The sequence below is a fragment of the Anomaloglossus baeobatrachus genome, chromosome 1, assembly GCF_048569485.1.
Source record: "Anomaloglossus baeobatrachus isolate aAnoBae1 chromosome 1, aAnoBae1.hap1, whole genome shotgun sequence".
NCBI classification, from domain to species: Eukaryota; Metazoa; Chordata; class Amphibia; order Anura; family Aromobatidae; genus Anomaloglossus; species Anomaloglossus baeobatrachus.
Genome location: NC_134353.1, coordinates 163483513 through 163505759, shown reverse-complemented (window position 1 = coordinate 163505759; position 22247 = coordinate 163483513).

Here is a 22247-nt window from a genome sequence, read left to right as displayed (position 1 = left end):
ATTACACCTTACCATTCTCAATGGTACAAAATGAAAAAAGTGATAGAGAGGTATTGGCCCATATTACTATCAGATAGGGATCTAAAATCTGTGTTATCTGACAGGCCAGCCATCACTCCCCGGAGGTCCAAAACTCTGAAGGACATGATAGTGAAGAGCCACTATATACCACCACCCTCTAATTTCTTGGAGAGAACTAGGGGCCCTAGATGGGGCTCTTCATGTTGTGGTGACTGTGGGGCCTGCCCACAGATGGAGAGGACATCAACTTTTCACAATTCTACAAATGATAGAGAGTTTAAAATAGTCCACAACATTAATTGTAGGACGGCATTTGTGGTCTACTGGGCAAAATGCCCTTGTGGGCTAATATATGTGGGCCTCACTTCTCGTGAGTTGAGAGTGAGGATCCTTGAGCATATTAGGGATATCAAGAGGGCGGCTGGAGTGACGAAACCTGAGGAATTTGAATTATTGAAGAATATTCCAAAACATTTTAAGGAAAACCATAATTGTAATTGGCGCCTTTTGAAATTCCGTGGAATTGATAGGGTTTATCTGAGCCCGAGGGGGGGTGACCCTAAGAAGATTTTGGCACAGAAGGAGGTTAGGTGGATCACGATTCTGGAGACGGAGAAACCCAGGGGGCTGAATGATTTTATTTCCTTTAAGCCTTTTTTGTAGGATTGGGCCTTTGGATTTCTCCGTCCCACTATGTGGTCTAATTTTTGACTCCTTGATCCTTCCATCATGCCCTCTCTGGCTTTGTGGTCTCTCCGATTTGGTTTTTTGATTCTGTTTTGACTGGATGTTGATCCAGAAATTGCGCTAGTACTGAGCTGTTGCCACTGTTTATCTCACTTTTTATATGGGTTGTGGTCATTTTATTTATATGTTTTCTTACACAGAACTCTGCATGTAATTACATTCAATATGGACGGGATGAAATATCTGTGAATATGTGAAGGATTTTGCGGATTATTAAGGCTTATACCCTGGAGGAAAAGAATACCCGAAATTGAGATGTATCTCTTCAGAATTAATGCTCAATTTGGATGTGTTCTGCGTGAATATAATTGTGTGTGATCATATGTGGAAAACATCTATTAGGATTAATAGCTATTATATATATGGGACTTTTCCCCTGTGGTCTATAATGTATTGTTCATTATGAGATTTATCCCCGGTGTTATAAAGGGGTTGTCCACTAGGTGTCAGAACCTTATGTATATTTATGATTGCTTATCTTGACAATGTACAAACGATATGCTTAATGAGTGTGGATGTCCCCTTTATGTATTTATGGGCTTCCCCTATGTATAATCCTGCCTAATAGTCCACTATAATCCCGTTCAACATGTTTTATTTGTCCGTACTCTTGCCATTACTTTTGCCCTCTCTCAATATGGCCACCCGGCCACACTGACGTCAGAGCGCGCTCTGCATGCCGGACCCGCCTCTCCAATCCCAATTGTGGGATGCTTCTCGCACATGCGCGAGATGCCTCCTGGGACGCCGGTGGAAGTGGATGATGTGACTTCCGCCATGCGGCGTGCGCCGCAATGGACATCAGGTGGGCTCTTTGGCATAAATAAGTGACCCTGCAGCTACCCCAGCACCTCCTGACGAAGCGAGAGGCAAAACGCGCGTCGAGGTGCTGGGCGCTGTGGTCTGCCACCTGGGTTGGCTAATTTTATGATTCCTGATATCCATCAGCCTTAACGGAGGTCCCTGTCTCTTGGCATTAGGTTGCTATACACATGCTATTTATGCTATGATGATATCCTTGAATGTTGCTTTGTTATTGATGATGGGGAATGTGTTAACCTCATGATTACCACTAAATATGGTTTTTGGGCTGCATAACTGGCTGCTACCTAACGTCTATGCTCTAGCTGGAATGTTTAACCATTGAATTGCACTTGCACTTTACTCCATTTTACTCCAGTTATGCTTGGATATCGGATTTATTTTCATTGATACCCAGGGATTTATGCATATGTATTGACATTTAGATGAACATATTGGCTGTTCCACACTGCACCAGATTGCTTTCTGTATGGTTTTATGGGGTAGATTTTAAATTATTTTGTGAGTACCAGCAATTAATAAATTTTGTATTAAAAATATGATGAAATAAAATATGATAAATTTTCTAACTATAATGGTTGCCTTATGAATTACTGAATGGAATGGTCATACCTGCAGAACACACCTTTTTCGGTTGTATATTTGATAAATATGGTGGGATTTGCGCAGTCAAATTTCTAGATTGATATGGATCTTTATCTCTTTTTTTGGTTTAATATTCCAGAGGTATAACCTCATAAACTGACTCTGGTCAGAATTGCAAAAAATGGCCTGGGCATTAAGTACAAAACTGGCTTCATCCTTAAGGGGTTAAATACCCAGAGCATTCTAGCAATAGGCTGGGGAAAATTATTTTAGTGTGTGTGCTGCTCATTTAACAGCACCCTAAGGGACTTGCCAGGAGGCCTGCGAGATATGCGCAGGTCCTGGAGTGAGGAGACCTCAGGAAAAAGGCCAGCCGTGGTAGTGAGTTGGCACCCCTGCCAAGGAGAGATGAGGCATGACAGTGCAGGGACACACATCAACACCAAGTCAAGAATTAGTTTTATTCATTTTCTACAATGTTCACTGTGCGTTATAAGTAGAGATGAACGAACCGGTCGAGGTCTGGTTCGCGTTCGTTTCAGCGAACCGCTCAAACCACATAGGAAACAATGGCAGGCAATCACAAACACATAAAAAAACACCTAGAAAACACCCTCAAAGGTGTCCAAAAGGTGACAAACAACTCACAACACAACACAAACACATAGGAAAGTGACAAGAACAAATTCTCATGCGAAAACAAAACAGCGTAAAGAGGAAAAAGAGGACGAGACACAGATATAGGCATGGCATGCCCTTCTAAAATCATGTAAAACACCGCAAGGTGACTCCAAGCGGAGTCTCCCTTTTTTCCAAAAATTGGGCCCCACACACACCCACCCCTTCAGTGGCAGCACTTGTGCCCCAGTTGTACACTTCACAGGTAGATTTTCATTAAGCACATTCAAAAATATGCCATCCTTAACCGTCCCCAGGATGGCACCGGGGTAGGTAGCAAAGTATTTGCTGAAACAAGACTTGTTCATCTTGGCTCCTTTTTAAAAACACAGCAAGCAAGGGTTACTCCAAGCGGAGTCTCCCTTTTTTCCAAAAATTAGGCCACACAGACACCCACCCCTTCAGTGGCAGCACTTGTGCTCCAGTTGTACACTTCACATTTAGATTTGCATCAAGCACATTCTAAATCCACAAGCATTTACTCTCCCCAGGATGACACAGGGGTAGTAAATTCCTTATGGAGCCATGACTTGTTCATTTTGATGAACGTTAGTCTGTTCACATTGTCACTGGACAGACGCGTGTGCTTATCTGGCAGCACACAGCCAGCAGCACTGAAGACACGTTCAGAGACAGCGCTGGCAGCTGAACACGACAAGATCTCCAAGGCATAAGTGGAGAGCTCTGGCCATTTTTCAAGATTTGAAGCCCAAAATGAGCAAGGCTCCATTTGCAAAGTCATGGCATCGATGTTCATTTGGAGATACTCCTGTATCATCCGCTCCAGCCGTTGACTATGTGTCAGACTTGTTGTCTCTGGTGGCCTTGCAAAGGTTGGTCTAAAAAAATTATGAAAAGATTCAATAAAATTGCTGTTACCAGCACCAGATACGGTGCTGCTGGTACAGGTAGACTGTTGAAGATGACGAGACCGTCCCATGTTTGTCAAGTTAAAACTGGGAGATTCACTCCGTGCACCACGGTTGTTTGGTGGAAAAGCCGAGTTAAGATCGAGTAACAGCTTTTGCTGATACTCCTGCATACGTGCGGCCCTTTCTATGGCTGGAATTATGTCACAACATTTGGACTTGTACCGGGGATCTAATAGTGTGGCAAGCCAGTACTCATCATCACTTCTAATTTTGACAATATGAGGGTCATGTTGGAGGTAGTGCAGCCAGCAAGAAGGCGCTCATGTGTCTGGCGCAGCCATTGCGACCAAGTCCACGCTGTGTTTGTGGCATAGAGGTGCTAACCGTTCTTTCTTCCTCTGACATCTCCCCCCAACCTCCTTCAACTGAAATTTGACCAAGGTCTCCCTCATCCACTGAGTCTTCCATGTCCATGGACAGTTCATCCTCCATTTCTTCATGTTCTCCTGCACCTTCCTCAACATTTCGCATGCTACCATGCGCTCTTGTTGATCCCTGTCCCCCATGGTTCCATGCCTGCCGCGTTGGTGATGATGAACGTCTGGACCTTGGTGATGTTGTTGTCCCTTGCGCATATGAATCCTCCTGTAGTTCCTCCCCTTCCTTTTGTCCCACCCCCTGACTCCGAATAGTGTTTAGCGTGTGCTCCAGCATGTAAATGACTGGAATTGTCATGCTAATAATGGCATTGTCAGCGCTAAACATATTCGTCGCCATGTCGAAACTGTGCAGAAGGGTGCATAGGTCCTTGATCTGAGACCACTCCATCAGGGTGATCTGCCCCACCTCTGCATCTCGTTGGCCCAGGCTATACGTCATGACGTATTGCACCAGGGCTCGGCGGTGCTGCCACAGTCACTGTAACATGTGGAGAGTCGAATTCCAGCGTGTCGGCACATCGCATTTCAGGCGATGAACCGGCAGGCCGAAAGACTTCTGGAGCGATGCAAGTCGCTCAGCAGCGGTGGTTGACTGGCGGAAGTGAGCAGACAGTTTTCGTGCCCTGTTCAGAAGGCCATCTAGGCCGGGATAGTGTGTTAAAAATTGCTGGACAACAAGGTTCAACACGTGAGCCATACAAGGTACGTGTGTCACCTTGCCCAGGCAAAGAGCCGCACCCAGGTTTGCAGCATTGTCACACACGGCTTTACCAGGCTGCAGGTTGAGTGGAGACAACCATTTACCAAACTCAGTCTCCAGAGCTGTCCACAAAGCAGCCGCTGTGTGACTCTTAGTTCCAAGACATTTCAAGATAAAGACCGCCTGATGCCGTTGCGCTCTGCTGCCAGCATAGTAATGAGGGGTGCGTGATTCCTTCTGTGCAGTTCCAACTCTGGTGGCCTGACCAGGCAGGCTTGGGGCGGAGGTGGAGGACCCAGACGAGGTTGAGGATGCAGAAGCAGTGGAGGAACTTGGATAGACAGACGATTGGTGCCCAAGTCGTGGGGACAGCAAGACTTGTGCAGCAGACCCTGCACCATCTATCACCATAGTTACCCAGTGCCCAGTCAGCGACATGTAACATCCCTGTCCATGCTTACTGGTCCAAGCATCGGTGGTGAAATGCACCCGTTCACACACAGAGTTTCTCAAGAAAGCGGTGATGTTGTGTGTGACATGCTGGTGTAGCGCAGGCACACCTTTCTTAGAGAAGTAGTGGCGACTGGGCATCTGGTACTGGGGCACAGCGACAGACATAAGGTCTCTAAAATCCTGTGTGTCCACCAGGCGGAAAGGCAGCATTTCGGTAGCCAAGAGCTTACAGAGGGATAAAGTCAACCTCTTAGCTTTGTCATGGGTCGCAGGAAATGGCCTTTTATTTGTCCACATCTGAGGGACAGAGATCTGGCTGCTGTGTGTAGATGGTGTTGAGTAGGGTGTCCCTGAAAAAATGCAGGTTTGTGAGGAAAGTACAGGCGTAGACATGATGTTGCTTTCATCCAATGTTGATGCTATCGATGTCTGAGAGAGCTGTACACATGCACTTGTTTCCCCTTCCAAACCAAATGACGACCTACCAAGCAAACTGCCTGTTGCGGTTACAGTGGTGGAAGTTGTGCGTGGAAAACCAGGTGTGAAAGCTGTCCCCAGAGTCCTAGAAGATGAAGAGCGCGCGGATGCACGAGAAGGGGCAGGCGGTGTATGGTTCGCTCCGCTAGGCCGCATTGCAGCATGGTGAGCTTCCCACTGGGACATATGATATTTATTCATGTGACGATTCATGAAAGAAGTTGTCAAACTGCTGAGGTTTTGGCCTCTATTAACAGATTCCCGACAAATTTTGCAGATCACATGATTTGGGCGATCCTCTGCAAGGTCAAAAAAGGACCAGGCTAGGCAAGGCTTAGAGGGCATGCGACCTACTGAGCCCCCCCGACTAGTGCTCAGAGGCAGAGTGGTGGCTGAGGATGCAGTTGTAGACGTGCTACCAGTACTCCTCCTTTGTCCGGGGAGGCGCAAGGTAACATCTTCCTCAGTAGCATCCTCCTCCACCGCCTCTGTTGACCTCCTCGAGTGACTGACTGTGGGTTGACAGTAGGTGGGATCTAGAACTTCCTCATTCCATTCCTCAGATTCCATTTTTCACATTTTCACTCTTACATATAGCTATTGGATTTTTCAAGTCAGTATTCACACAGCAGTTTCTGCTATTTCATGTATTCCCCTTACATAGTCACTGGTGTGCATACCTTATCTCCCCATAGTGATGTTTTTTTAGGTTTTTGCATCCAGTTCAGACTTAGAATGGTGTTCCAAACGTTATTCCTTATTGTTAGTAGTTTTTCGTTTGTGAACCCTCCCCAACCACACCTATTGCCAATCCATATCATACGCATAAATAGCCTGGGTCTCAGCTTCCCATACACGGTAAGTTTTTTAACTGCATGAGAGGACACACACAAGCTAGGGACCCCAACGTAGAGAAATACTTTGGCGTAGTGTTGGGGCTCTATTGCATTGATCAATTCAGTAGCTAAATTTCTCTTGATTCATATGTTCATGGCAGTAATGCAGATTCCATTTTTCACATTTTCACTCTTACATATAGCTATTGGATTTTTCAAGTCAGTATTCACACAGCAGTTTCTGCTATTTCATGTATTCCCCTTACATAGTCACTGGTGTGCATACCTTATCTCCCCATTGTAACCTCTTAGCTTTGTCATGGGTCGCAGGAAATGGCCTTTTATTTGTCCACATCTGAGGGACAGAGATCTGGCTGCTGTGTGTAGACGGTGTTGAGTAGGGTGTCCCTGAAAAAATGCAGGTTTGTGAGGAAAGTGCAGGCGTAGAAATGATGTTGCTTTCATCCAATGTTGATGCTATCGATGTCTGAGAGAGCTGTACACATGCACTTGTTTCCCCTTCCAAACCAAATGACGACCTACCAAGCAAACTGCCTGTTGCGGTTACAGTGGTGGAAGTTGTGCATGGAAAACCAGGTGTGACAGCTGTCCCCAGAGTCCTAGAAGATGAAGAGCGTGCGGATGCACTAGAAGGGGCAGGCGGTGTATGGTTCGCTCCGCTAGGCCGCATTGCAGCACAGTGAGCTTCCCACTGGGACATATGATATTTATTCATGTGACGATTCATTAAAGAAGTTGTCAAACTGCTGAGGTTTTGGCCTCTATTAACAGATTCCCGACAAATTTTACAGATCACATGATTTGGGCAATCCTCTGCAAGGTCAAAAAAGGACCAGGCTAGGCAAGGCTTAGAGGGCATGCGACCTACTGAGCCCCCCCCCGACTAGTGCTCAGAGGCAGAGTGGTGGCTGAGGATGCAGTTGTAGATGTGCTACCAGTACTCCTCCTTTGTCCGGGGATGCGCAAGGTAACATCTTCCTCAGTAGCATCCTCCTCCACCGCCTCTGTTGACCTCCTCGAGTGACTGACTGTGGATTGACAGTAGGTGGGATCTAGAACTTCCTCATCAAGTGTTGTGTTTGCACGCCCCTCACCCTCAGACTGAGCCTCTTCCTGCCCTGAACGAATATTTAAGTCGTCATCCCAATCTGGTATCTGCATCTCTTCATCATCAGTATGTTCCTCATTGTCTATTACAACAGGTGTTTGAGTTTGTGAATAAGGGTCAACATTATGCTCAGAAACTTGGTCATCACGGCCTGAATCTGAGTCACAAAGGTTCTGGGCATCACTGCAGACCATTTCCTTGTCTATACTCACTGTGGCTTGAGAGCAGACCCCTGATTCCCAGGCTAAAGTGTGACTGAACAGCTCTGCAGACTCTGTTCCACCATACTGTGCAGGGCGGATGAAGACTTGTGAGCTGGGAGAAAGCAAGTGTGCTTGGGATGACATCTGCGAGGACTGGTGTTTTTTCGATGCGGTAGTTGAGGTGGCGGAGAGAGTACTTGTTGGACCACTTGAGATCCATTCAAGCATTTTCTTTTTTTGGCCATCATCTACCTTTGTTCCAGTTGTTCGTGTTCGTAAAAAAGGGAGCACATCTGATTGTCCACGGAAAGTAGTAGACATCTTACTTTTGCTGGAAGATGGCCTATCTTCAGCAGATGTTAATGGAACTTTGCCCCCTTCCCCACAGACACAAACTTTTTTTCCTTTTCCAACACGCCTGTTCCTCTTTCCACCAGCATCTGTCATTTTGCCACTCATTTATATAGCGACAAGATTGTGCACATAAAATGTGTTAGTAAAAATTGAGAGGTGGTGTAGATTGCAGCGGTGGTCTACCTTTATTGACAGCACAATAAACAACAATAACTATCCCGGACAATGCAACTATGGCCCTTAAACTAGCAGCACAGTTTGCTAGTATAATAGCTTAGTAAAAATGAGTTTGAGTGTGCAATACAGAGGTGCTGCACATAGGTTTGCACCAGTGGGACACTAATGGAAGTCCAACAGCCACTTTTAGGATGCCATTAAGTTTCCTCAGTGTTTGCTAGTATAATGGCTTAGTAACAATGAACTTGAGTGTGCAATGCAAAGGTGCTGCAATTATCTTTGCACCAGTGGGACACTAATGAACCCAACTGCCACTTTTAGGATGCCACTAAGTTTCCTCAGTGTTTGCTAGTATAATGGCTTAGTAACAATGAGCTTCAGTGTGCAATGCAGAGGTGCTGCAAATATCTTGGCACCAGTGGGACACTAATGAAGTCCAACAGTCACTTTTAGGATGCCACTAAGTTTCCTCAGTGTTTGCTAGTATAATAGCTTAGTAAAAATGAGCTTGATTGTGCAATGCAGAGGTGCTGCAAATATCTTGGCACCAGTGGGACACTAATGAAGTTCAACAGCCACTTTTAAATTGCTACTATGTTTCCTCAGTGTTTGCTAGTATAATGGCTTAGAAACAATGAGCTTGGTTGTGCAATGCAGAGGTGCTGCAAATATCTTTGCACCAGTGGGACACTAATGAAGTCCAACAGCCACTTTTAGGATGCCACTAAGTTTCCTCAGTGTTTGCTAGAATAATGGCTTAGTAAAAATGAGTTTGAGTGTGCAATGCAGAGGTGCTGCAAATATCTTGCCACCAGTGGGACACTAATGAAGACCAACAGCCACTTTTAGGATGCCACTAAGTTTCCTCAGTGTTTGCTAGTATAATGGCTTAGTAACAATGAGCTTGAGTGTGCAATGCAGAGGTGCTGCAAAAATCTTTGCACAAGTGGGACACTAATGAAGTCCAACAGCCACTTTTAGGATGCCACTAAGTTTCCTTAGGGTTTGCTAGTATAATAGCTTAGTAAAAGCGAAATTGAGTGGGCAATGCAGAGGTGCTGCAAATATCTTTGCACCAGTGGGACACTAATGAAGTCCAACAGCCACTTTTAGGATGCCACTAAGTTTCCTCAGTGTTTGCTAGTATAATGGCTTAGTAACAATGAGCTTGAGTGTGCAATGCAGAGGTGCTGCAAATATCTTTGCACCAGTGGGACACTAATGAAGTCCAACAGCCACTTTTAGGATGCCACTAAGTTTCCTCAGTGTTTGCTAGTATAATGGCTTAGTAACAATGAGTTTGAGTGTGCAATGCAGAGGTGCTGCAAATATCTTTGCACCAGTGGGACACTAATGAAGTCCAACAGCCACTTTTAGGATGCCACTAAGTTTCCTCAGTGTTTGCTAGTATAATGGCTTAGTAACAATGAGCTTGAGTGTGCAATGCAGAGGTGCTGAAAATATCTTTGCACCAGTGGGACACTAATGAAGTCCAACAGCCACTTTTAGGATGCCACTAAGTTTCCTTAGTGTTTGCTAGGATAATGGCTTAGTAAAAATGAGTTTGAGTGTGCAATGCAGAGGTGCTGCAAATATCTTTGCACCAGTGGGACACTAATGAAGTCCAACAGCCACTTTTAGGATGCCACTAAGTTTCCTCAGTGTTTGCTAGTATAATAGCTTAGTAAAAATGAGTTTGGTGGGCAATGCAGAGGTGTTGCAAATATCTTTGCACCAGTGGGATACTAATGAAGTCCAACAGCCGCTTTTAGGATGCCACTAAGTTTCCTCAGTGTTTGCTAGTATAATGGCTTAGTAAAAATGAGTTTGAGTGTGCAATGCAGAGGTGCTGCAAATAGCTTTGCACCATTGGGACACTAATGAAGTCCAACAGCCACTTTTAGGATGCCACTAAGTTTCCTCAGTGTTTGCTAATATAATGGCTTAGTAACTATGAGCTTGAGTGTGCAAAGGGCAGGAGGGTACAGTGGCTGGGTTGTGGGTCAGTGTAGAGGAAAGGAAGCCTCACTTTCTATCCCTCCTAATGGTGAAATGCAGCAAGGAACTCCCTGACCTTAGCTACACAGACGCTCTTATCTGTAGCTGTTCAAAACTCTTTCCACGGACCTGACTGTCACCTATGGCTCTGAGCCTCCTGTAATTAGCCCTTACAAGGGCTGAAAGAAACTTCTATACCTATTCTGTATAGCGCTGTATGTAGAGCGTACACAGCAGTATTGGAGACAGGAGCTGTGCCAGCGGTGACTGACACCCAGACGCAGAAGGCAGATAATGGCGTCCAGACGGGCAGATACCCGTTTTTATAATGCAGGGACATGTGACATGGACAGCCTATGACACATGCCCTTGCTTCTCTGGCAAAAAGTCCACTTAGCTGTGTGTGTGTCTGGGATTGGCTGTCATGCTGGCCCGCCCCACTACACGTGGGAAGGAAGACAAGGAAAAAAAAAAATGGCAATCACCATTATCCCAGCAGCAGTGATCTGAATGCGCAGTCCCCGCACACTATATGCTGAAATTTCATAACAGTGTGAGTCACATGAGTGACTTACACTATTACAGCGAAAAGCCAGCTAGTAATTAGCTTGGCTTTTTGCTGCTAGAACCGTTCTCGAATGTAACTAGAACTATCGCGCTTTTAGCAAAAAGCTCAAATTCTAGTTCGATCTAGAACAGCCCCCAAAATCACTCGAACCGCGAACTGGAGAACCACGAACCACGAACCACACTCAACTCTAGTTATAAGTGATAAGACGGCTTTATTCTTTAGATATATGCCATTTCAGGAATACCAGATTTATATTTTTTTATGTTTGGCAACCATTGCACACTAAAAAATGTTTTTCTTTTATTATATTTTATAATTGAATCATGTTATTTTCAGAGCTATCATTTTTCTGCTAACAGAGTCATGTGAGGGCTTGCTTTTATTTGTACCATTTTTGGATACATAATATTTTTGATCGCTTTCTATTCAGAAATTTGGGATGCTGTATGAAAAAAAACAGAAATTCTGAAATAAAGATGGAGTCACTAATTGTGTTGTGTTTTATTTCTAATAAAAATATTTTTCAGTGTGTTGTGTTTTTTTTTATCTGTACTAGAAATTCATGGTGACCATGGCTAATATTGGCGTGACACCTTGAATTTCGGGCTTAGGACCAGTTGATAATATACAGCTAGCCCCAACCCATTATTACCCAGCGAGCCACCCGTCACCAGGGCAGCTGGAGAGTTGGATACAGCGCCAGAAGATGGCGCTTCTATGAAAGCGCTATTTTCTGGGTCGGCTGCTTCTGGGTCGGCTGCAGAGTGCAATTTGCAGCATGGGTGCCCAGAAAGCTTGGGCACCCTGAGCTGCGGATTCCAATCACCAGCTATGTAGTTGTACCTGGCTGGACACAAAAATTGGGTGAAGCCCACGTCATTTTTTTTTTTTTAATTATTTCATGAATTTCATGAAATAATTTAAAAAAAAAGGGCTTCTCTATATTTTTGGTTCCCAGCTGGGTACAAATAGGCAGCTGTGGGTTGGGGGCAACCCGTCGCTGTGGGCAGCCCGTAGCTGCCTGCGATACCTGGCTAGCATACAAAAACATGGCATGACATAATTTTTTTGGGGGACACAAAACTCCTGCATGAAGTCTTGGATGGAGTATGCTGAGCCTTGTAGTTCTGCAGCTGCTGTCTGTCTGTACGGAAGAGAGCAGACAGCAGCTGCAGAACGACAAGGCTCAGCATGCTCCATTCACTAGTGTTTGCAGGAGAGCAGACAACAGCTGCAGAACTACTGTATTCTAGCCAGGTACAGCAGGCAGGTATGGCTGCCCCCAATCCCCAGCTGCCTATTTGTACCTGGCTGGGAAATAAAAAAATAGGGAAGCCCTTTTTTTAATTATTTCACGAATTTCATGAAATAATTAAAAAAAAAATTGACATGAGCTTCGCCCCATTTTTGTGTCCAGCCAGGTACAATCAAGCAGCTTGGGATTGGAATCCGCAGCACAGGTTAGCCCGAGCTTTCTGGGCCCCTCTGCTGCGAATTGCAGTCCGCAGCCGCCCCAGAAAATGGCGCTTTCATAGAAGTGCAATCATCTGGCGCTGTATCCAACTCTTCCAGCTGCCCTGGTGACGGGTGGCTTGCTGGGTAATAATGGGTTAATACTAGCTTTGTTTTACTAGCTAGTATTAAGCCAGAGATTCTTAATGTCAGGCAAGTTTGACCCGGCCATTAAGAATCTCCAATAAAGGTTTAAAAAAAAGACACCACACAGAGAAAAAATATTTTAATAGAAATAAATACACAGACACACTTAGAGACTCCATGTTCATTACTCCCTCGCGTCCCTCCACGATCCATGGTCTTCTCTCTGGTTCAACCCATGCAGCTCTGCTACATCAGACAGCGCTGCATGGGAGAAAGACTCTGCTGCTTCCCGTGCAGTCTCTATTACTCAGTGAGTAGCAGAGGCTGCAGGCTGTAAGCGGTGACGTTACCGCTGACAAGCGCGTTGCTATAGCAACGGTGATCTCTGTTATTCACCGGCTGTGGCAGCCGGTGAATAACGGAACAAGGAAGCAGAATGGGGAAGCCGACGTGTGCCAGAGCATCTCGCCGGTACACGGAGATGCTGGAACGATCACCGCATACTGGAGAGATGCACTGACAGGACCTAGTATGACGTTTAGCCATGTGACCAGTCTGTAGCCAATGAGATAATAGACACATAACTGGTCACATGCTATTTTGACGTCACGATAGGTCCAATCATCAGTGCTGGGTACCGGGAGGATGCAGCGATTATCGGAAGGAAAAGCGGCGGGAGACAGAGTGCAGGACGCGTCGCGGGGACCGGTAAGTGTTATGGCAATGTTTATTAACTGTATGTTTACATTTATAATGTGTTTTTATGTGTTTGTGTTTGCCTGCCATTGGTTTCAATGGGGCTCGAGAGGTTTGTCGAACGGTTCGTCGAACCGAACTCGAACAGAGCCTCCGTTCGACGAACCAAACCGAACTCTAGCCTTCAGAGGCTTGCTCATCTCTAGTCATAAGACAGGAGGTCATGACCCAAGGTGGTCATTGATTGACATCTGGGGCCATGACAACCATCAGCTCCCCATGACTTCTTCACGAGGATGCCAAGCAGTGTGAGAGAGGGAGCTCTCTCCCTGTCACAACCTTGTAAATGCTTTGATCGAAATCGACCACTGCATCTATAGGATTAATAAGCCAGGGGTGGTGAGTGTGCCAGCCTTGGATTTTACTGCATGAGATCAGCTGTCCGCTAAGCTGAGTTCCTGTGGTGAACATGCTAGAAGTGCTTATATTCCAGCACCTCCTTCTATGCTGCAATCAGTCAGTCACATTAACAGACTGATCCCAGCAATCAAAGAGCAGGGGCCACTGTAATTGGTCCTCAATGAAAAACAGGAGAAATTCCTGCACTAGTCGTTTCTTCATTAAAATCTTCAGTTTTTTATTTGCATGTCAAGAATAAAAACATCATGTGGGGACACAGCCCCTAAACGGCTAACACATTTCAAACAAAGTTCTTAATAATAGGCCTATCATAGGCCTACATCTCCCACTACACCTCCCTCCCAGTCCACAGCTCAGTCATTTACACCTTACTCCACCCTCTCTCAGCACAGAAGCCAGTCCTTGTTCCCGCAGTTTTGGTCATGTAAACAGTAATTTCCTCTCACACATGGCAAAGCAAAGTGCTTGAACTTCATCATATCAAAACTGCCACGCAAATGCTGCCATTCCACCTGGTGGATACAGAAAGTTTCTGAAACCTGATGGCTGTTGCAGTCTCCCAGTACCAGTTGCCCAGTCACCATTACTTCTCTAATAAAGCTGTGCCTGCACTACACAATCATGTTGCAGCCAAGATTACTTTTTCCTTGAAAAACTCTGGGTCTCCCAGGGTGCTTTTCACCACTGACACTTGGACTAGCAAGCATGGTCAGGGGCATTACATCTTGATGTTTGGGCACTGGGTTACTCTGGTGGCTGTGGGGGCAGGCAGGGAAGAAGCTGCTTTCCAAGTCTTAAAATCCCCAAGGCTTGCTGGACAAACTTCTTGATCTACTACTTCTTCTTCTGCTTCCTCCACCTCCTTTAGGGCCTCTACCTATGCCCTCAACTTCTCCCTTAATGTAACACGCGTTCCAAGAGAGCAGAGAAAATCCCCCTCCTTTGTACAGCTCAGCCAGGGCTCAACACAATCAGGCAGTGCTGAAATTAATCTGCATTGGAGTACGCAGTTACACAGCTGCAGAATTGTGGATCGCTATCCGGGTTGTGTTTGATTAATGGCTGTCTCCATTGAACCTGGAGCTAGGGAAGGTTGTGTTTGACAATTAGCAGTTCTCTGCCTGGGCGACATCACCCATGTGTCTTTCATGTTCTGAACCTGGTTGTACATACATTTTGTATCGAATATCCTGAATACCTTAGTATTCGTGCGAGTAAATAAAAATACCAAATATATTCCCTTATCACTAGTATTCATTTAAAAATAATTCACAAAGTTCGTTTTTCATATAATGATCTTTATTAAAAAGCACAATTAGTAGTGATGAGCGAGTACTAAAAAGCTCGGGTGCTCGAGGCTCGGGCCGAGCATCCCAAGATACTCGTGTACTCGGCCCAAGCACCGAGCCCAATGTTATCCTATGGGAGACCCGAGTATTTTTATGAAATGACCCCCGGCAGCATGTAGAAACCCTAAAAATGTCACAAAAGTCTCAGAAGAGTGCTCAAATGACATGGCAACAGCATGGGGAAGACCCCTTGAAGCATTTATCACTCAAAAGTCACAGCTGTGAACAATTTTGTCCGAGTTTTACGCCATTTTTACGGACTGACCAGAAAACCTTCCAAAATGACACCAAAATGAATTTTCATGGTTGAAATGTAAGGGCACATACTCAATAGTGAGATAGAGCTGGTGTATGTTACTTTTTGAGATTAATACATGAAAGATTTTACGTAAAACATTGTGTGGCACTCCGATGTCCAAAACGCACGTTTTGTGCTTTTTACTAGCAATGTCGGTCATTTTTTTTTTCATTCTATCTCCCGTCGGTCGGTCTCGCTCTGTCGGTCTCTCTCTGTCTTGTCTGTCCCCCTCTCACAGTCTGTCGGTCATTCTCACCCCTCTCTCTTACTTACCGTTCCCCGATCACTGCCGCGGTGCTGCACAGCTGTTCACTAAACTCCGGCTGCTTTTCCTCTTTTGAAAAAGCCGGCCGCTCATTAAACAATCTCGTATTCCCTGCTTTCCTGCTTTTCGGCGCCTATGATTGGTTGCAGTGAGACACGCCCCCACGCTGAGTGACAGGTGTCTCACTGCACCCAAACACAGCAGCCGGTGTGTGTGTGTATACTGTGCAGTGAAATAAATAATTAAATAATTAAAAAAAATGGCGTGCGGTCCCCCCAATTTTAATACCAGCCAGATAAAGCCATACGGCTGAAGGCTGGTATTCTCAGGATGGGGAGCTCCACGTTATGGGGAGCCCCCCAGCCTAACAATATCAGTCAGCAGCCACCCAGAATTGCCGCATACATTATTTGCGACAGTTCTGGGACTGTACCCGGCTCTTCCCGATTTACCCTAGTGCGTTGGCAAATCGGGGTAATAAGGAGTTAATGGCAGCCCATAGCTGCCACTAAATCCTAGATTAATCATGTCAGGCGTCTCCCCGAGATTCCTTCCATGATTAATCTGTAAATTACAGTTAAAAAACACACACACCCGAAAAATCCTTTATTAGAAATAAAAAACACTAACAAAGTCCCTCATCACCAATTTATTAACCCCGACAAACCCTCCATGTCCGGCGTAATCCACGGACCTCCAGCGTCGCGTCCAGCTGTGCTGCATGAAGGTGACAGGACCTGCAGAATACACCGCCACTCCGGTCAGCATCACACAGCAACTGAGGTGAGTATAGCGATCAGCTGAGCTGTCATTGAGGTTACCTGGATGCAGCGGTGGCCGCGGGTAACCTCAGTGACAGCTCAGCTGATCGCGCTACTCACCGCCGCTCCGGTCAGCTTCACACAGCAACTGTGGTAAGTATAGCTATCAGCTGAGCTGTCACTGAGGTTACCTGGATCCAGCGGTGGATCCAGCGGTGGATGCAGCGGTGGCCGCGGGTAACCTCAGTGACAGCTCAGCTGATCGCGCTACTCACCGCCGCTCCGGTCAGCTCCATGCAGCAACTGAGGTAAGTATAGCGATCAGCTGCTGTCACTGAGGTTAATCGCGGCACCGCTGGATCCAGCGGTGGCCGTGATTTACCTGACTGACAGCAGCTGATAGCGCTACTCACCTCAGTTGCTGTGTGAAGCTGACAGGAGTGGCGGTATATTCTGCAGCTCCTGTCACCTGAATGTAGCAGAGCTGGACACGACGCTGGAGGACTGTGGAGTATGCCGGACATGGAGGGTTTGTCGGGGTTAATAAATTGGTGATGAGGGACTTTGTTATTGTTTTTTATTTCTAATAAAGGATTTTTTCGGGTGTGTGTGTTTTTTAACTGTAATTTACAGATTAATCATGGAAGGAATCTCGGGGAGACGCCTGACATGATTAATCTAGGATTTAGTGGCAGCTATGGGCTGCCATTAACTCCTTATTACCCCGATTTGCCAACGCACTAGGGTAAATCGGGAAGAGCCGGGTACAGTCCCAGAACTGTCGCATCTAATGTATGCGGCAATTCTGGGCGGCTGCTGACTGATATTGTTAGGGTGGGGGGCTCCCCATAACGTGGGGCTCCCCATCCTGAGTATACCAGCCTTCAGCTGTATGGCTTTATCTGGCTAATATTAAAATTGGGGGGACCGCACGCCGTTTTTTTTAATTATTTATTTATTTATTTTACTGCACAGTATAGACACGCCCACCGGCTGCTGTGATTGGGTGCAGTGAGACACCTGTCACTCAGCGTGGGGGCGTGTCTCACTGCAACCAATCATAGGCGCCTGTGGGTGTGGAAAGCAGGGAATATGAGATGGCTGTGTGCAGAGCACAGCGCGCCCGCCGGTATAAAGGCTCGGTCACGCTGTACAGGCCGGCCAATCACTGCAATTCCACAACTAACAGGGCTGTGGCATTGCAGTGGTCTGCCAGCCAATCCCTGCATGAGGGCTGGCTCTCAAAAGAGCGCCAACATGCAAAGATGAAGACCACGAGTACAGCACGAGTATCGCGAAATTACTCGGTACCCGCCGAGTAGACCGAGTACAGTGATACTCGTGCGAGTACCGAGTAGTAACAAGCATACTCGCTCATCACTAACAATTAGTAATCTTGCAATTTTCATACTGTTCACAGGTTTTTTTAGACTTATGCTTATGCTTCCTGTGTTTTCAGCAAGGCTCCTTATCATAAGAGGCAGCATTCAAAGACAGATAACACCTCTATTTTAGCTAAAAAATTTGCATTTTCCCAATGGTAACAAGAGAAAATGAGCAATTTGATTGGAATTTTTACTGAGTATTCCATTAACCCATATATGGTGGACAACTAGTGTTTGGGTGCACGGTGGAGGTTTGAAAGGAAGGAGCCCAATTTGAATTTTGGAGCACCATTTTGGTTTAATGGATGCCATGTCACATTGGAAACCCCCTGACATTCCAAAACAGCTGAAACCCCCACAAGTGAACCCATTCTGAAAAGTACACCTCTCAAGGAATTCATCTCAGGGTGTAGTGGGCAATTTTATCGCTTACTAGATTCACTGAATTTTATAACATTGGGCTGGGAAAAAAACAAATTGCCATTTGTTTTATACCAAATTGTTTCTTTGGCCTTAAAGTTTTAATTTTCAAAAAGGGTAATGTGAAAAAATGGACCAAAAAATGTTTAGACAATTTCTCCTGAATTCACCAATACCCTGTACAAGGCCTGAAAGTACTTTTTAAGCATAGTGAAAAGCTCAGAAAAGAATGAGTGCCATATTTGAATTCATATTTAGTTGAAGTATTTTGCAGTTGTCATGTCACATTTTCATAGCCCTTAAGGGGACAGAAGAGCAAAAATCTGCCACTAATGACCCCATTTTACAAATTTCACCCCTCAATGAATTCATGTAGGAGTGCAGTGAACATATTGACACCACAAGTGTGTCACAAAATGTTATACTATTGGTGGTTAAAGAAAAATAATTACATTTTTTAACACTAAAATATTATTTTAAGCCCTAGTTTCCATTTTTTCACAAAGGTAATAGGTAAAAAAGGCCTGTTTGGGTGCACCAGAGTGCTCAGGAGGAAAGGACCGCCATTTGATTTTTGTTGCACAGATTTTTCTAGAATAGTTTGAGGACTCCATTTATAGAACCTCTCGGTTGCAGAAAAGCAGAAACCCCCTCAAGTGAAAACATTTTGGAAATTACACCCAGCTGGAAAGTCATCTTTGGGTGTAGTGATGATTTTGTTATTGGAAAAAAAACATGTAGTCAAACGCAGTGAATGTTACAAAATTAAAAATTGTGCCATCATTACTCCTGAAGACACACATACCTTACATTAGGCGCACCCTCTTCACTACAATAATGCCAAACGTGGACTTAACTGTGGTTTAGCCACACTGTGGGGCTAAGAAGGGAAGGGGGCATTTGTATTTGGGAGCACAGATTTTGCTGTGGGGTTTTTTTTTAAGACCATAGCACTTTTCAAGAGCCTTTGTGCTAGCAGTAATGCCAAAGCCACCTATATTTCTATTAACAGATGACAGACCTGAGTGGGTACTTTTTTGGGGTTGAGGTGATGCTATTGGTTTTAATTTGAGATACAGAACATTTTGGATCAGTTCACATTTATCCTTTGCTTAATGCTAAGCAGTTATCAGAGTTTCTAGCCACATCTCTGAAATACAGTACATGATTTAGGTGAATCTCCAAAGGATCCATTCACTATAATGAGGAAGCAGAACTACTCTGGAATCCATTTGGCCTGTTCAGTGGTGTTTGTTTTCTCAAAGGTGCACAAAACTGTTGTTGACCACACTTTTGTGCAAGCCTTTTGGACAGATGGACAGAACCAAACCACAGGCCAGATGGGAGTTCAAACTTACTCCCTCTGTCTCATTACAGTGAATTTTCCATTGGAAATTTTGTCTGAATTACCTTTTTCAATGATTTAAATGTATTCCCAGGTGTAAACACTCAGCGTAGAGCACAGAATAAGTATGAGCCACGCCTTACTGCACTTATTGGGTGGCCAGAAAACACAAAACAACAGCAGTTGCAGAATTAGCCTTATTGCTATTTTTTATGTTGATCACCTTGTGGTATAAGTGATACGGTGACTTTATTCTTCAGGTCAGTACGATTGCACTGTTACCAGATTTATATAGTTTTTTCAGGTTTGGCTGCTATGAAACTAAAAACACTTTTTTACAAAATTTACAGAACATTTTTTGTTTCACTGAACTTTGAATTCGATACATTTTTACTTATCTGTGGACAGAGGCATGTAAGAGCTTGCTTTTTTAGGGATGAGTTGAAATTTTTACTGGTACCATTTTAGGCCAAATAATTTTTTTGATAGCTTTCTATTTTTTGTGAGACAGAATCAAGAAGAAACAACAATTCAGCAATTGGTTTGTGTTTTTTTTTCACGTGTCTTAAAAGTGATAAGACAACTTTATTTCTTCAGGTGTGTATGATTACAGTCGTACCACAGTTATATTTTTTATGTTTTTGCTTTTACATTGTACAAATAATTCTATAGGAAAAAAATGTTTTTGCATTGTTGTATTCTGAGTACTATAACTTTTTGATTTCTCTGCTTATGGAGCTGTAAGTCAGCTTTTGCAGTACATCATGACATTTCCAGCTATACCATTTTTATTTGCATGCAACTTTTTTATTGTCTCATTTTATTCCACTTTTGATTCCAAAGCATTTTTTTGCCATGATTTTTAGTTATTTTTCCAGTGTTCAATGAAGGGGTTAAATAGTGTGACAGTTTGATAGATCTGGTTGTTGCAGAAAGGGCAATAACAAATATGTGTAGTTTTTTTGTTTATTTATTTTCTTACATAAATATAAAATAATTAATTGGTATAATATTTTTTTCCCATTTTTTGTTTTCATGTTATGATTTCTTAAAAATATGTTTACAATTTATTTTTAATTTTTTATGCGAGAAAATCTTGCATTGCAGTCAGACCAGTCTTAGTCAATGGGGGAGAGCAGAGGGTCACCTTTTTTCTCATCCAGATTTTAGATGAGCAAAAAGTCACAACATTTTGCAATTGGATGCCGAAATCGTACAAAACTCGCCAATGCAAGTCGATGGGTGTGAAATAAAACGGACTCCACACGGACTCCACACGGACCAGCCTAGTGACATCCGTTTTTATGGATACATTATGTAGCAGAAAACTTTAAATGGTCCTGTAAATGACTCTAAATTAATAATAGCTGCTGATAAAAAAAATGGATTGCACACAGACAGCACACTGACAGCACACTGACAGCACACGGGTGACAAGTGAGGAAAAAAGCCCCCATTTGCATATGACTTGCAGTACGCACAGCCTGCCAAATGGATACCACTTATCTAACTCTCCTGGAAGAGAATAGGACCATTTTTTCATATGATCGTGTGACTCCAGCCTTAGTTTTACACTGATATAAGCCTCTCAGACCATGCTGCTGGCATGGTCTAAGAAGCTTGCCATAGCTGGGTGACCTGGTGGTCATCATGACATTGTCATGATGACCTCGCGTTGCCGTGGTATGACCGGGAGCCTGTGATCATGTCACGAGGATCCCATTAGTTTGGCAGATGGAGCACACTTAGGAGTACTTTACACATTGTGACATTGCTAGCATCGGCTAGCATCGGCTAGCATCGCCTAGCGATGCCGAGCGCGATAGTACCCTCCCCCGTTGCACATGCGATATGTGGTGATTGCTGCCGTAGTGAACATTATCGCTACGGCAGCTTCACATGCACATACCTGCTCGGCGACGTCGCTGTGACTGCCGAACAATCCCTCCTTCAAGGGGGAGGTGCGTTCGGCGTCACCGCAATGTCACTAATCGGCCGGCCAATAGAAGAGGAGGGGCGGAGATGAGCGGGACATAACATCCCGCCCACCTCCTTCCTTCCGCATTGCCGTCGAGACACAGGTAAGGAGATGTTTGTCGCTCCTGCGGGTTTACAAACAGCGATGTGTGGAGCTGCAGGAGCGACAAACAACATCGTACCTGCGGTCGACCCGACATTATGAAAATGAATGACACTACACAGATCACCGATTTTTGACGCTTTTGCGATCATTTATCGGCGCATCTAGGATTTACACATTGCAACGTCGTTACCAGCGCCAGATGTGCGTCACTAACGACGTGACCCCGACGATATTTCGGAAGTGATGTCGCAATGTGTAAATCCCCCCTTACTCTCTAAGCTCCTAAATCCTGTGATTACAGGGTTAAACAGCCAGGGGTGGACAGGAACCTCTTCTTGCTATGAGAGCAAGGGCTCAGCTGTCACATAATCTGAAGTCCCAGCGGATATTACGTGTACAAAGCTCTTGTGCATGCATGATCGCCAGAATGTAATGGTAAGTACAAAGGTGGGGAAGGCACCACAAAATAGGATGTTCCAGTATGTCCAAAGTTGTGAAGGGGTTTAAACAGATTATGAAAAGAAAAATAGATATTAAAAAGTACAAAAATACATTTAACTTAA